A 15,691-nucleotide genomic window follows, 5' to 3' on the forward strand; every position below is an offset into this window, starting at 1 on the left:
CTCATAAAGCACCACAAGTGCTCACTAGCCTGGGTCAGTGGCAGACTGTGAGTTAAAGGACTTGTGACTTAGCACAAAGGAAGAGGCTAGGTGATGGGTGTTCTAGTTAGCCTCCTGTTACTGTGATATGACTGACCAACGCTGGGCATGGTGGCGCTTGCCTTTGATCGCAGCAATCAGGAGGCAGAGGCAAGCAGATCTCTGTAAGTTCAAGGCCAGCTTGGTCTACATAGTGAGTTCCATGCCAGCTGAGGCTATAGGGAGAAACTGTCTCAAAAGAGGTGAAAGGGAGGGAGGGAGGGAGAGAGGGAGGGAGACCAAAAGCAGTTTGGGAAGGAAAGAGTTGATTTGGCTTACAGGTTACAGTTCATCACTGAAAGAAGCCAATGCAGGAACCTGGAGGTAGGAACTGAAGCAGAGACCACAGAGGAATGCTGCTTACTGGCTTGCTCCCCCTGGTTTGCTCAGCTACCTTTTTTAAACAGCCCAGGCCCACCTGCCCAGGTATGGCACCATCCACAGTGAGTTGGACCCTCCTACATCAATTAGCAATCAAGAAAATGCCCACAGGCCAATCTCATGGAGGAAATTTCTCAGTTGAGATTCCTTCTTCCCAAGAGTGTCAGGTTGACAACCAAGATTTGACATCTCAGTGGGTCAGAAAGATATCTCTTGGACTTCCTATGTGAGCATTTGGGCAAGTCACTGATTCTCAGTTTATCCACCAGTAAAACAGGATAGTGATATTCATCCCTTCAGGTTTTTATGAAGATTAGAGATGAATGTATAGCATCTGATGCATAATAAATGCTCAACAATGCTAGTTTATAATCATTCGTCACTGTGGGAGGAGAGTAAGGGCTGGAGAAAGCAACATTAGAATTAACATAATAGGCCAGTGAGATGGCTCAGCTGGTAAAGGTACTTGAATTCATGGAACCCCTAGAATTCATAAAGTACACATACACATATACCCATACACACACACACACACACACACACACATATACCCATACACACACACACACACACACACATACATAAATGTAAAAAAAAAAAAAAGTGAAAGAAACCAGTTGGCAGAAGACTGGAAACCCATCTCCACCTGGACTGCTTGCAACAGAGTAAGCACAGGAAAAGCCCAACACAAATGCAGGAGAGGCGCTGCTATGTAAATGGCCTGTAAGGGATAAGAGCTTCCTGGCCCAGTGCTTCTTGTACATAGGTGTTTCTCCAGCCCACACTCATTCTCAAGACTGCTTTCCTTTTCCTTTTTTTTTGGGGGGGGGTCCTCACTATGTAGCCCCAGCTGGCCTGGAACTCACTATGTAAACCAGGCTAACCTCCATCTCATAGCAATCCACCTGCCTCTATCTCCCAAGCGCAGAGATTAAAGGCAGACACTACCATGCCCACTCCTGCTTTCCCTTTCTTAATAAACTATCTTTATTTCTTACACCTTACCAAGTGTTCCTGATACAGTTCTTTGTCCCGGAACACAAGAGCTGGAAATTTTAAAAGGTGTGTCATCACCCCCCGACCCTCCACCTGCCTCCCCATCCTCACCTATACACCTATGACACCATAGCTTTAAGCAGTTTTTAAAAAGTATTTTATTTATTATTTTCATTTTATGTGTATGCTTGTATTGCCTGCATGCAGGTAAGTGCACCCATGTCGTGCAATGCCTGCGGAGGACAAAAGAAACTGTCAGATCCCCTGGAACTGGAGTACAGACAGTTGTTAGCTGCCATGTGGGTGCTGGGATTCGAACCTGGGTCTTCTGCAAGAACAGTCAATGTTCTTGACCTGCACTATCTCTCCAGTCCCGTTTTTGTTTGGAGACCATTGGGAGCTACCCAGTGTCCACTAGGAATGACATTTGTTTGAGGAACCGATGCAAGTAAGTTTCATTCATCCACTTTGCATGGGCACAACTCTAGAACCCTACCCCTAGGGACTTGTGGGAAGGGGAAGCAGAGGCTCAGGCTCCCCACAACCCTAGACATAGGGAAATCGGCCCAGGATTGTGTGACCCAACCCCACACACCCCATTACCCACCCCCCTTCACAAATGTATTCACAAACAACCTGCTTGGAAACTTGACAATCTGACCTTTAAATGTCAGATTGCTTACCTAAAGAGACCAAGGCTTTCCTGTGAGCACCTCACATGAATCAGCTTATCAGTCAGCACTAGGGTAGGGAGGGGCCTGCAGAAAAGAACATTTAATGGGACAGAGGGGAGGAGGACAGGGCAAAGGTTCTGCTGTGGAGTACTGAGAGAAGGAAGGTAAAGAGAGCAAGCATCAGGGAAAGGGAAGGGGCTAAAAGAGACATATCCCAGCTCTGCCCCACCTCCCAGAGCTGTGTAGCCCCTGATTTCACCATCCTGCTAGAAGGCGAACATCCTCTTTACTGTTCCGTGTTCTCCCCAGCAAAGCGTCAAGGATATGGTATATCAGGAAATGAATGGGCAGTGGCTGGCACCTGATCCAACCTTGACTCGTTTGTCAACATTTCACAGCCTCTTTGGAGAGGCCTGTGGAAAGATGAGGCAAGCTGCGTAATCCCCTGCCCTGGGGAGTCCAGGTGCTTCTACCCTCAGTGTACTGGTCACTTAGGAAACACCACTTGCAACCTGCCTGTCATGTTTTAGACATGGACAGCCCAGTATGCTCACAACTCCTGTGACACGGGCTCTTAAGAGAGGGGTAGCTAAGAGTGTATTGGAAACCTGGCTTCAAGCTTAGCTGAGGGGCCCTGGACAAGTCACCTGGCTTCTTTGGGCTTCTAGTTCTTGTTTGTGAATCAGAGCTTAGGTATCTACCCTGTAAGGTTGTGATGGGGAGAATGACACAGGTAAAAGTTTTGTTCAGTAGTAAGTGGATGGCAGCTTAGTTATTTAATAATTGCGTTAAGTGCAGTTTTTACAGCTGCCTGTGTGACTTTGGACAAGTTATTTCATCTTTCTGGGCCTTAGTTTCCTCCTTTGTGTATCTTAGGCCTGAAGATCTTGGAGGTGTCTTCTGGTTCCAGCATTCTATTATGCTATAGCAAACAAGATTCTTTCCTCGATCTGGCCCTGCCTATCTACATCAGAGATTAGGCCATTTGCTTTTGCAATGCTCAGATAGCAAGGACCTTTGACAACTGAGAAGGCCTGTTCACTCCCCTTGAACTGAGTTCCAAAGCTGTGGGACAAGGTGCACAGGATTAGAAAAGAGGGTTGGGTACTCAGTGGTAAGATCTAAGTGTACTGAAAACTGCCTAGAAGGGGATAGAAGTTATTTAAGGTGAGGGCTCGCAGAAGTATCAATAGTTGCTTGGGGTCCCAGCACCATCTCTGGGGATTCTACCCCAAATAAGCAGGGGTGAGGGAGATCAGATAGATCCCCATTTTCAAAAGAAAGAAAAAAGAATTTTTTTTCTGAAATGTGGCTGAATGAGGCAAAAGCTTTTTCTTCTTACAGGAAGGAGGGTCTGTGAATGATTATTCTACAGTAAGAAACAGAAGTGGCTGGTTAAAGATGATGCTTGGCTCTCCTGGCTGGAGGAGAAGGGAATAGATTGGAGGCTTGTGGAACTAAGATCTCAGTTCAGATAGGGACTGAATACCTCGCATATGCTACACCTGATCTTAGCCAACAGGCTGAGAGCCTCCCTCAGATCTGACTCCCTGGGGCAGATGGGAAGCCCTCTAGATTGACTCATTCCCAGAATATGTTGGATCAAAACATCTATATAACCTAGGTTGTCCTTTGACCTCCACATGTGTATGATGGCATGCCCCTGACCCTCACACACACAGTAAATAAATAAATAAAAGGTAGTAGAAAAATAAAGGGTGGCAAGCTTAACTGCCCTATCTACACAACTTACATGTGCTGGGAGAAATATAACTGAATGCCCAACCCCTGCCCTAATCAGTGATTTAATTGGTCCTCTTTGCGTTCCTCTCATGGGCTCCTGTTTCTGTTGGCTCCACTCTAAGAAGGTGCCTGTGTTCATACACCATAACATTGCCAGAGTAAGAAGTCATCTTGGCTTGGTGCAGGTCCACCGAGGAGCAGTTTCCCCTTGCTGGCACCCTCTACTGAGGCTTGCTCCTGACACACCCCTGGACTAGCTCCCTTTTTATCAATATTTGAGCCCTGGTTCCTCACCCTACCCCAGCTCTTTCTGGAGGTATGGACCCAGCAGGGCTCTGCCCATTCTCCTCCTGCCATCCAGTGCAGTGGGCAGTGGGGCTGGCTTGCTGGCTCTCTGATGCAGTGAGAGTAGGCCCACTGCCTGACATGGGGCCTGCCTGCTGTTGCATGTCAGACTGCTCTGTCCACTCTCGCCTCCTGTCCTAGGCCACAGCCTGCTGCCAGGGTCCTCCCTCAGACCAGGTAAGAGTTCTGGCTTCAAGGAATGATGCCTTTCAAAGGGACATGAGGACCCACATCTCACTTTCCTAATTCAGCTCCTGTCCGTAGCCTTTTCATCCCACCATCCTCCAGAAGAGGCAGCAGATTTGCTTACTTCCTGGACTTCATAGTTTCCTTATTTCTGACTCTAGGCTCCAGGCCAACTCTAAGTCATAAACAGAATGATCTTTTCTATCCTATGGGAGAATTTCTATGATCTGAACCAAGTGAGAGCTAAAACAATTCAAAAGGAAAAAAAAAAAAAGCTTCTTTCACTTCAAATCTAGTGTTCAAGTTGTCATTTTACTCTGAAATCCTGTCTTGAATCTCAGAAACTGAATTCTATACTTTATCTTGGAAGCCCTTCATGAACTATTCTGATTACTTCTTCCCCCTTCAACAGGCTAAAGGATTCATCTGGCCAATACAGAAGGGGCAGTGGGGTGGGAAATCATATTTCTCCCATATGGTAACATGTATACTCATTGATGGCCAAAGCCAAATCTCCCAAAGAACTTGTTTAATTTCTTTTAGAGTAGAGAAAGAAAAGAAGGAACTTAATATCTTAATGATAAAAACAAATTATTCTCTATTCTGTAGTACAGAAAAAGGAAAACTTAGTTTAACTGAAATGGAGCTGGGTGTAGTGATACATACCTATAATCCCAGCACTTGGGAGGCTGAGGTAGGAGGATTGCTTCAATTTTAACTATGTGTTCCATATACAGTGGTGAGTTCCAGGCCCACCAGGGCTACATAGTGAGAACCTACCTCAACACAAAGAAAGAAAAGGAAAAAGAAATGGAGAATAGTTTGAGCAATGTGAGACAGAGTAAGTTTGTGTTGGATGGATCATGTTGGATAACCACAGGGCAGATGAAGGGGCAAGTCAGGGAACTCAGCAACTCTCTTCTACTGCTCACTCCTGTTCTCCTTCCCCAAGAAAGCCAGATAATAACTGAGTCCTCTTTTCTGGAGGTTGGTGTGTGCCTGTGGTTCATGGACTTGTGAGCCGGCATTCCTTGGGGCACACTTGGTTTGTGGCCTCTGTGAGCAATGGAACATTATAGGGCCAAGAAGTTCCTGGTTCCTCAGGGTCTTCAAAACTCTCCTCAGCAAGGCTCCAAAGCTTCATGAGTTTTGGGAAACTCTAATTCTTCTGGGGAGAACAAAATCCAAACCCCAGTGGACATTTCTTAAGCCCTGGTAAAGCAGGAGCTGCAGAAGCTGAGTGAGAGTGAACTAGGCCCAGCAGCAGACCTGCTTGTGGTTTCTAGGGCCTGCTAGACAGTGCTCCTGGGATAAAGGTTGGTTGACCTCTTCAGGCCTCAGTTTCCACCTCTGTGGAGAGAAAATATCAACACTCCTAGTTTGCTGAGGGGTGGGATAGCACAGGTCTAGCATAAAGTCTGCTTCCTTGCAAGGTGGGTAAATGGTGCCCATTTTCATGATCACCAATTCAAAAACAAAAGTCCCAAAGAAACAAAAACAACTCAGAGAAACAGAGTAGAAAAGCCTGTGAGAGGCTCTTTTGGTATTTAACTTAAACAAAAGATGGCTTTGTGTGGTGTTTTTCCTCCTTCTGGGTAAGACCAGGGAGCAAAGAGACAGTTTAAGGTTGCAGCCCTTGCTGTCAAAAACAAACATGGCGTAACCAGGATCATCTGAGTTTCTACCAAGAAAGTGACAAGGATATTTGATTCCCATGCTGTAGGGTGAAGATCAAATGCTGGGCGCCCAGCCCCTCTGTTGGGCTCTTGTGATGCCAGAAAAGTTCAGCTTTGGGGCTGACTGATTTAGGACAATGTATGTGTGATGCGGAGTGGGAGGGCCCTGGTTGAGCAAAGAGTGGAAACTTTCCATTTTTATGGGGACGCCCTAACCAGTATGTCCCAATGAACTGAAGGACTGGAAATAAAGCAGGCCAGAATCCGGAACTGGACAGCCATGGGGCCAAGGGACCAAAAGGCAGAGTGAGAAAACAAAAAAACTGAAAAAAAGGAGGAGTTAAAATCTTTTAATTCAGCAGCCGGAAAATCTTTACAGATACAGCCCCCCTGTTTCCAGATAAAGACCCAGAGGATCACGAAGGCAGATTACTTGTTTAAATCCATGGTTGATGAATCTGAGTCTTCAATTTATCCATCATTCTGTACGTGAAAATTAGGGAGGAGACCCTCAGAAAGAAGAACCAAGCAGAGAGAAAACTAAACAGTCATTTCTCTCCAAGTCTCAAGAGCTATGAGTGGCTTGGCTGGCCCACAGATTCGTGAAATGAAAGGAAACTTGACTCCAAGAACTGCACCAGGAGAAGCCCTGGGGATGGAGGCCAAGTGTTTAAACAACAAGAGGTCGGAGTTGAGCAATGGATGGCAGCATTCCAGGCACCGGAAGAGACCAGATGCACCTGCTTAGGTACTGAAGCATGACAGGACTTGGGCAGGCCTGACCCCAACCAGAGAGAAGAGGGAGGAGGACAGAGCACAGGGCTTGGCTGGAAAAGCTTGCTGGGTTAGAATGACTGTCCAGCTTTCTGACATGACCCTGAATATTCTTTTTCCCTCTGCTGCTCAGGATCTAAACCCCCTTCTGAATTTTGAGGACCACCCCCACCTCCGAGTGTGAATGAGAGCATTCTCCCAGCACCAGGGTCTCAGGAATGATCAGAGGCCAATGAACCCACTGTAACTATGTATGTCTTAGCTTATCATCCAACATATACACAGCTCAGAAGCTAAAAGGCAGAAATCCTGGACTTTCTTGTCCCTGGCTGTCAATAAGACCCATAGGTTCTAGAATATCAATACCCAAGACTCAGAACCATGCAAAGTGATAGAAACCATGATGTTGGATCCCAGTTGGAAGCTGGAGCAGTCTAACGCTAAGATCAATGGCTAATAGCCTGGGCTGCATAGGGAGATCCTGTGTCAAAAATAAAAATAAATCAATGGGCAAGGATGGTCATTATTTGGCAATGGTAGTACATGTTAGACACAGTTTGTCTGTCACGTTCCTTCTTTGGTTTCTAAGTTGACTTGTGTGTCTTCTTACTGATTCTGAGAGCAATCTTCAAATAAATTTCTCTTCTACCATTATTAGCCAGCATCCAACAACAGCTACCTGCCTGATATGGGCTCAGTTATACCTGGATTGGGAGAGGCCAATGCCTTTTAGAAGGCCAGCACTCACTTTGACTGTAAAGCTTGCAAAGGTATAAGGCATGAAAGCACATTCAGTGGAAGGAAGATGGAAAAGTTCACACAACACGTACTGAGAAACACATTTGAAAAAAACAGCTGTCACGCTTGCTAAAATGGCATATGTGATGGTGGGAGAGAAATTTGGCTAGACAGGGACTAAACCAGTCTTGCTGTTCTACCAAGGACAGACCCATGCACAAGCCAAAGGTTTAGAACCAAAGCCAGGGTCACCCAGGTAGCCAAGTGGCAGAATGCTTAGAAATGGTGTAGCCAGTTGGGCTTTGAAATGTTAAGAAGAAAACTAGTGTTGGTTTTTTTAAGAAGCCTTAGACCCTAAAGGTCTTACCTGGATTATGAAATTTGCATCAAAGACTTCCTCAATCTCTTAAACAATGGAGCATTGATTGAGTGAATTGCAAGCTTCTTCCTGATTGGAACCCAGAAAGCAAGCACCCCTGAGGTTTATAAACTATGCTGAGACAGTTACAGAGCCATACTCCCTCCCTAATTTCCCCGGATAATCATAAAAGATGGTGGATTTGAGGAATTTCCCATGAGTCTGTTTTCCTGACCCTGGGATACCCTTTCCTTCTTTGTAACAACCCTATGGATTCATCCTGCCTCCTTCTTTCTCCCATCCATGTTATACTCTAGATTTCGTACTGTTCTCTTTCCTACTCCAAATGGCTGCAGAGTAAGTGCTCATTCTAGCTACCCTAAAGACAAACCCACCTTCACTCTTTTAAGGGTTCTTTTAAGAATTCTAGAAAAGGGACTGGAAAGATGCCTCATCTTTCTTGCAGAGGACTGGAGTTTGGTTCCCAGCACCTACATACGCAGCTCACAACCACCTACAACTCTAGCTCCAGGGGATCCCACATTTTCTTCTGGCCTCTGAGGGAACCTGCACACACATACAGACACATACAGTGTTTTTAAAAAAAAAAAAAGAATTCCAGGAAAGTGATCAAGTGAACAAGAAAAACACAAAGGCCACCTTAGGTATCCACAAGGGAGGGATTAGTTCCAAGAGTCCCATGAATGCTCAAGCCTCAGAATAGAATGTGATTGATTAGAAGGCTGGGGCAGACAGGTCAGATGGAGGTGACCTTGGAGCAGCACTTAGAGGACACGGAAGAATCTGGGGGCTGTCAAGATAGCTTAGTGGGTAAAATGCTTGCTGCACAAGTCTGACAACCTGAGTTTGTTATCTGGAACTCATCACATATTCTAGTTCCACTTCTGTTGCTGTGACAAATACTCTGACAAAGGGGAGGAAAGGGTTTGTCTGACTTAAAATTCCAGCTTGTGGTCTGTTATTGCAGGGAAATCACAGAGGCAGAAGCTTGAGAGAGCTGCTCACATCATAGAGTCAAGAGCTGAGCAAAATAAACACATAGCTGCCTCTTGCTCTCTTCTAGCTTTCTCTTATTTTATATACTTCAGGACCCCCTGCCTAGAGAATGGTGTGGCCCACAATGGGCTGGGTCTCCTACATCAATTAACAATCAAGACAGTCTCACAGACAGGACCACAGGCCAGCCTGCTTTGGACAATGCCTCATTCAGGCTTTCTTCCCAGGTAATTCCAGGTTGTGGCAAGTTGACATTTAAAAACTAGCCATCATTGGTGCTGGAGATGTTAAGAGCACTGGCTACTCTTATGGAGAGCCCAGGTTTCCATTCAGCACTCACATGGCAGCTAACAGCCATTCATAACTCCAGTTCCAGGGCATTCAATGCCCTCTTTTGGCATCTGTAGGCACTGCACACACATAGTACACTTACTTATAGGCAGGCAAAATACTCATACATTTATTTATTTAAAAATAAATAAACTTGGGCTGAAGAGATGGCTCAGCAGTTAAGAACACTGGTTGTTCTTGCAGAAGACCCGGATTTGAATCCCAGCACCCACATGGCAGCTAACAACTGTCTGTAACTCCAGTTCTAGGGGATCCAACAGCCTCTTCTGACCTCCTTGGGCGTTGCATGACATGGGTGCACTTACCTACATGCAGGCAATACACATGTACACATAAAATAAAAATAAATAAATAAAATTTTTAAAATGAATAAACTTTTAAAAAATAGTATATAAATATATACATAATATACATATATGTAGAGCAGAAAATAAAGAAAATATTTTTAATTAACAGTGATTATCTCTAGATATATTTATAGACCACAGCTGATTAATTTTAACTGTCTATCATTCCACACACCTGAGTGCTGTTCATTGCGAAATATAATGTAGAGAAGTGAAAGTGTGTTCATGGAGAGCTCAGTGGAATATTACAAAATCATTATCTATGGGGCTGGAGAGATGGTTCAGTGGTTAAGAGCACTGGCTGCTCTTGCAGAGGACCTGGGTGTGGTTCCCAGCACCTGCATGGAGGCTAACAACTATCTGCAACTTTAGTTCCAGGATATCCAATGCCCTCTTCTGGCCCCTGCAAGCACTGTGTGACATGGGTGCACTTAACAAAACCAATACCAATGTAACTGTCTTCCAGGACAAGGAATAGAATGCTGCCTGCACTCTACATGTTTAATTTTTTTTTAATGTGATGGTTGTGATCAAACCAGGGCCATGTACATGCTAAGCACACACATACTTCACCATTGAACTATATCCTTGGCCCAGGATATTCTTTTTAAAACATTTTCCTGCCTATTTTACACAACCAAATCCACGTATTGTCTTTTATTCATGACTTCTCTCCCCTCCAACCCCACCACATTTTTGTGACAGGGTCTCCCTGTAGCCCCAGCTGGCCTGGAATTTGCTATGTAGACCAGGCTGACCTTGATTTCACAGAGATCCACCTGCCTCCTGCCTGCTAAGTGCTAGGATTAAAGGCATGTGCCACCATACCCAGCTTTTTCCTGTTATTTTTATTGTGGTAAAATACGTAAAACCTAAAATTGACTTTTTAAAAAATATGATTTAAAAGAATGTTTTTTATTGATTTATTTTATGTGTGTGTTTTTTTTCCTGCATGTATGTAAGAGCACCCATGCCGTGCAGTGTCCAAGGAAAGCAGAAAAGGGCATTAGAGTCTTTGGAACTGGAGTTAAGGATGGTTATTAGGCACCATGTGGGAGCTGGGAACTGAATCCAGGTCCTTGCAAGAGCAGTCAGCTCTTTTAACTGCTGGGCACCATCTCTACAGCCCCAATTTTATTTTTTTTTATTTTTTGTGTATGTGTTTTACCTATATGTATGTAAGTGAATCATGTACATTCAATGCCCACAGAAGTCAGAAGAGGTGTTAGATTCCATAGAACTGGAGTAATTATGAATAGTTGTTGGCTGCCATGTGGGTCCTGGTTTTTTGTTTTGTTTTGGGTTTTTTTTTTTTTTTTTTTTTTGTTTTTTTTAAACAAGATCTCCCAACTCACTATGTAGACCAGGCTGGCCTCGAACTCACAGAGATCTGCCTGCCTCTGCCTCCCATGTGCTGGGATTAAAGGCATGCACCACTATGCCCAGCAGCAGTTCAGTGTTCTTAACTGGTGAGCCATCTCTCCAGCCCCCTTTATTTTTAATTATGTGCATGCATGTGTGCCTGTGTGTGTGTATGAACACATGAATGCAATGTCTGCAGAGGCCAGAGATGTGTCAAGTTTCCTGGAGCTGGAGTTACAGGTGGTTATAAGCTGCCTGATGTGGGCAATGAGAGCTAAATTACTGAATTCGGGTCTTCCCCAAGTGCAGCAGGCACTCTTAGCCACTGAGCTATCTCTCTAGCCCATCCCTAATCCCCAACCTTGCTCATCTCTAGAACATTTTTCTTTCTCAAACTGAAACTCTGTACCCTTGAGCAGTAACTGTCCTTTTTCCTTTTCCTGCATGCCCTGCCAACAACTATTTCATCTCCTTTGTATTTATTTTTAATTTTTAAAATTTATCTCTATCTTATGTGTACAGGTGTTTTGCCTGCAGGTATGTAAGTGCAGTCATGTGTGGAATGCTCACAGAGGTCAGAAGAGAACATTATATTCCCTGGAACTGGATTTATGGATGGTTGTTAGCCTCATGTGGGTGCTGGGAACTGAACCTGGGTTCTCTGCAAGAGTAGGCAGTGTTCTGAGCCCTCTCTTCAGCCCCCTATCTTCTTTTTCTTTTTTAAAATTAATTACTCTTCTTTTTTTCCAGTGCTGGTAATAGAATTCAGAGCTCAATTAATTCCTAAATTCTCCTCCATCGCTTCAGATGTCAACCTGACACAGTCCAAAGTTACCTGAGGGTGTCTCAATTTGGGAATTACCTTAATCTGACTGGCTTGTGGGCATGTCTGAGGTATTTTCTTGATTGCTAACTGATGTAGGAGGGCCCAGCCCCATGCGAGCAGTACTATCCCTGAGCAGCTGGGCCTAGGCTGTATAAGAGAGCTTGCTAAGCGAGTCAGAAGGAGCAAACCAGTAGGCAGCATTTCTCCACAGTCCCTGCTTCAGTTTCTGTTTCCAGGTTCTTGCCTTAAGTTTGCCTGACTTCCCTCAAAGATGGACTGTGATTTGGAAGTGTAAGGTGAAATGAATCCTTTCCTCCCCAAGTTGCTTTTGGCCAGAATGTTATTGTTGTTGTTCTATGTGTATAACTGCTTTGCCTGCACATATGTAGGTGTACCACGTGTGCAATGCTGTGGAGGCCAGAAGAGGGTGTCGGAGCCCCTGCAATGGGAGTTACAGATGGTTGTTAGCTACCATGTGGGTGCTCGGCTAAGTTCACAGAGATGGAAGGGCTGGGCTTATGGTCCTGCCTTTTACACCACTGCCTCACTGACAATACTAGATTAGATGATCTCCACGGGCTGGAAGCTGGGCATCTTTTCAAAGCCGTGTCCAATAAATTTTAATCTTGGTGGAGGCATGAGAAAAGCATTTATCTTTTGGAGATAGAGTCTCTCTAGCACAGTCTGGCCTCAATCTCAATGTGGTCCTCCCACCTCAACCTCTCCCATGCTAGGATTATAGCCATGGGCCACCATACCTGGTTTAATGGTTTTCTATTAAGATGACACATCCCACACATATACATCTTTCTGTTCAAAATGAGATTGAATCCCAGCACTGCACATAAATTGGCATTTCAGCCTCTGCTGAGCTTTCATCTTTCTTCTGTCTCTCATGACTGGTGAGCATTTGATCATTTAGGATCATTAACAGTGACAGTGTGTCATTTCAAAGTCCTCTTCAGCCTTTATTAAGTTTGCTTTTTTTCTGTTTGTCACATTTCTGTATTCCTCTGAATTCAAAAGTTCTTTTGCTCCCTTTCATACCCTTTTGCAATTTTCAAACCAGACACTTTCTGGGGGAAAAATAGTAAAGAATTTATGTTTCTGACTTTCAGCTGGCCCTAGGAACCAACTTTCTGTTACTATGGGTAACAGAACTGATCTCAGAGTTGGTGGTGGGATCTATAACTGGGCTTCTTGCAACACACAATGTGGACCTAGAGATGAATTTTTGCTCTCCATTCAAGGTTATATCTACTTTGGTAAGAGAGGAAACTTTTATGTTTTCTTGCTACATAAAGAGCAGTGGTAGATACTTGAGACAGTTGCTGTCCTGTTAGATGCTTCTCTGATGTGACTGTGATCCATACTACTGAATACCGATGCATGCTGTCCTGGTGCAGGGAGAGCAGCAAGGTGTAAGGGACAGTACACACTTCCTCAGCTCTGAGTAACTCTTTCACTGTGCTAGGTTAGATGATGGCAGTCCATACCTTTGTCAGTGATTGGCCTAGGAGTGCTCATGTGACCAAATTCTAGCCAATGAGATATAAAAGGAATACTGCTGGAGCTTCTGGGACAGATTTTGCATCTTGATTAAATTAAGGAGCATTACTATGCTTCTTGTTTCCTATAGCAATTTCTAAAGACAGGGTCACACTATGGAGCCCAGACTGGCTCCAAACTTGGATTCCTGATTCTCATGTTTCTCTCCCTCCTAAGTGCTGGGATTACAGGTGTACATCACTTCTGACTTACAAAGCCTTTAGCATTTTATTTTATTATTTGTTTGTGTAGTTATTTAGAGTGTGCGTGTCTGCTGGATAGCTTTAGTTGTCAACTTGACACACCTGGGAAGAGGGAACTTCAATTGGGGAATTTCTTCCCCTGGACTGGTCTGTGGCCATGTTTGTGGGGTATTTTCTTGATTTTTGAGTGATATGGGAGGGCCCAGCCCACTGTGGGCAGTGCTACCCCTGGGCAGTTCGTTCTGTATTATATAAGAAAGCAGGCTGAGCATGGGCCAGGGGAGCAAGCCAGTAAGCAGCGATCTTCCATGCCTATACTTCAGCTCCTGCCTCCAGGTTCCTGCCCTGAGCTCCTACCTTGGGCTCCCTCAGTGATGAACTGTGACCTGGGAGATATGAAACAAATAAACCCTTTCTTCCCTAAGTTGATATTGGTCAGAATGTTTTGTCACAGCAATTGAAAGCAAACTGAACAGGGTCTCTCTTGTTTCTGCTGCTGTTCTGCATACTCCAGCCTAGCTGGCCTGAGGGCTTCCCAGTGATTTTCCTATTTCCACTTCCTATCTCCCTGTAGGAGTGCCAGGACTACAGATGCATACCATCTCATCTGGCGTTTTACATGGGTTCTAGGTATTGATTGGATCATCAGGCTTGTGCAGCTAGCACCTTTACCCCCTGAGCCATCCCACTGGCCCTCAAATATTTTTTAAATAGAATGTGCAGAGTATTTTTCCAGTTCCTAAATAATTGTCTTTAAAAAGATTGAACGAGAGCTGGGCGTGGTGGTGTATGTCTTTAATCCCAGCATTCAGGAGGCAGAGGTAGGCAGAGCTCTGTGAGTTTGAGGCCAGCCTGGTCTACGTAGTGAGTTCCAGGTCACCTGGGGCTACAGAGAGACCCTGTCTCAAAAAGACAATATTAAAAACAATGAAATAAACTGGCAAGATAGCCCAGCAGGTAAAAGCTGACCTGATCCCTGGAGCCCATGTCCAAGAGGAAGAAGAGAACCAACTCCACAGTTGTCCCTGGGCCTCCGAGATGTGAGATGATCTCTCTCTCTCTCTCTCTCTCTCTCTCTCTCTCTCTCTCCCCCCTTCCTCCTGGAGAGTGGACTTGATGGTCTATAGCTAAATAACAGAGAAATGCAGAAGCACGAATATTGGGTAGACTGCAAGTTTGGGATGTGCTGAATTTAAAGGCCCGTGAGATGTTTAAGTGAGGTTCCCAGGTGATATGAAGATTGTCTGGAGTTTGATAAGAGATCAAGACTGAACAAAGGATTTTGAGAATCACCTTGAATCATCAATTGTGGTAGTCAAAACCACAGGGGAGGAGGAAAGCCAAGGACAGAACACTGGGGACCTAGCACCAGCCAGGGGGCTTGGGAAGCAGCTACTTAGAAAGCAGCAATGCAAAGGTAAGAGTAAGAGGAAGTATTTCAAGAAGGAGGAAGCCATCAGCCCTGTCCCAGGCCTCAGAGGTCTCTAGGAGGTAGGGTGATTACCAAGCCCATTGTGAACTTCACAGGATCCGTTGAGTGGGGAGAAGTCAAGTCCTAATTGTGCAGTGAAGGCAGAGTGAGGGGCTGGGCCAGATGCTTCCCAGATTCCTGAACTGCCTGTCATGACCCTGCTGTCCTGTCTGTGGCAACATCCACAGACTCCTTTGACTATTGCACTTGGCCGTGGTAAACCATGGGAGGAGCTTGCAGCAGGGAGGGTGAGGGGGATGTATATTACCCCAAGTCCTTTCATATGGAGCCAGGGGCATGCACAAGATCAGAGCTCCCAGCTGTCGGTCTGGGTTCAGGTGCCCATGTCCCCCCACATCCTCTTGGTCAGGGTGACAATCGTTCTGTTTTATCAGGCTGCAATCTCCGTACTCCATGTCCTGTTACCCACAGATAGTCCTTTGTTTAGACCCCTTTGGATTATCTTGTTTGGAACATGCCATCTGTCTGCTGCTGGAGCCCTGCATGGTACATGGTACAAAAGGAAACTTGACTGACAAGGGAGGGAGAGAGAGGGAGAGAGGGAGGGAGAGGGAGAGAGGGAGAAGGAGGGAGAGGGAGAGAGGGAGAAGGAGGGA

The sequence above is a fragment of the Nannospalax galili genome, unplaced genomic scaffold, assembly GCF_000622305.1.
Source record: "Nannospalax galili isolate Female #2095 unplaced genomic scaffold, S.galili_v1.0 scaffold772, whole genome shotgun sequence".
NCBI lineage: Eukaryota > Metazoa > Chordata > Mammalia > Rodentia > Spalacidae > Nannospalax > Nannospalax galili.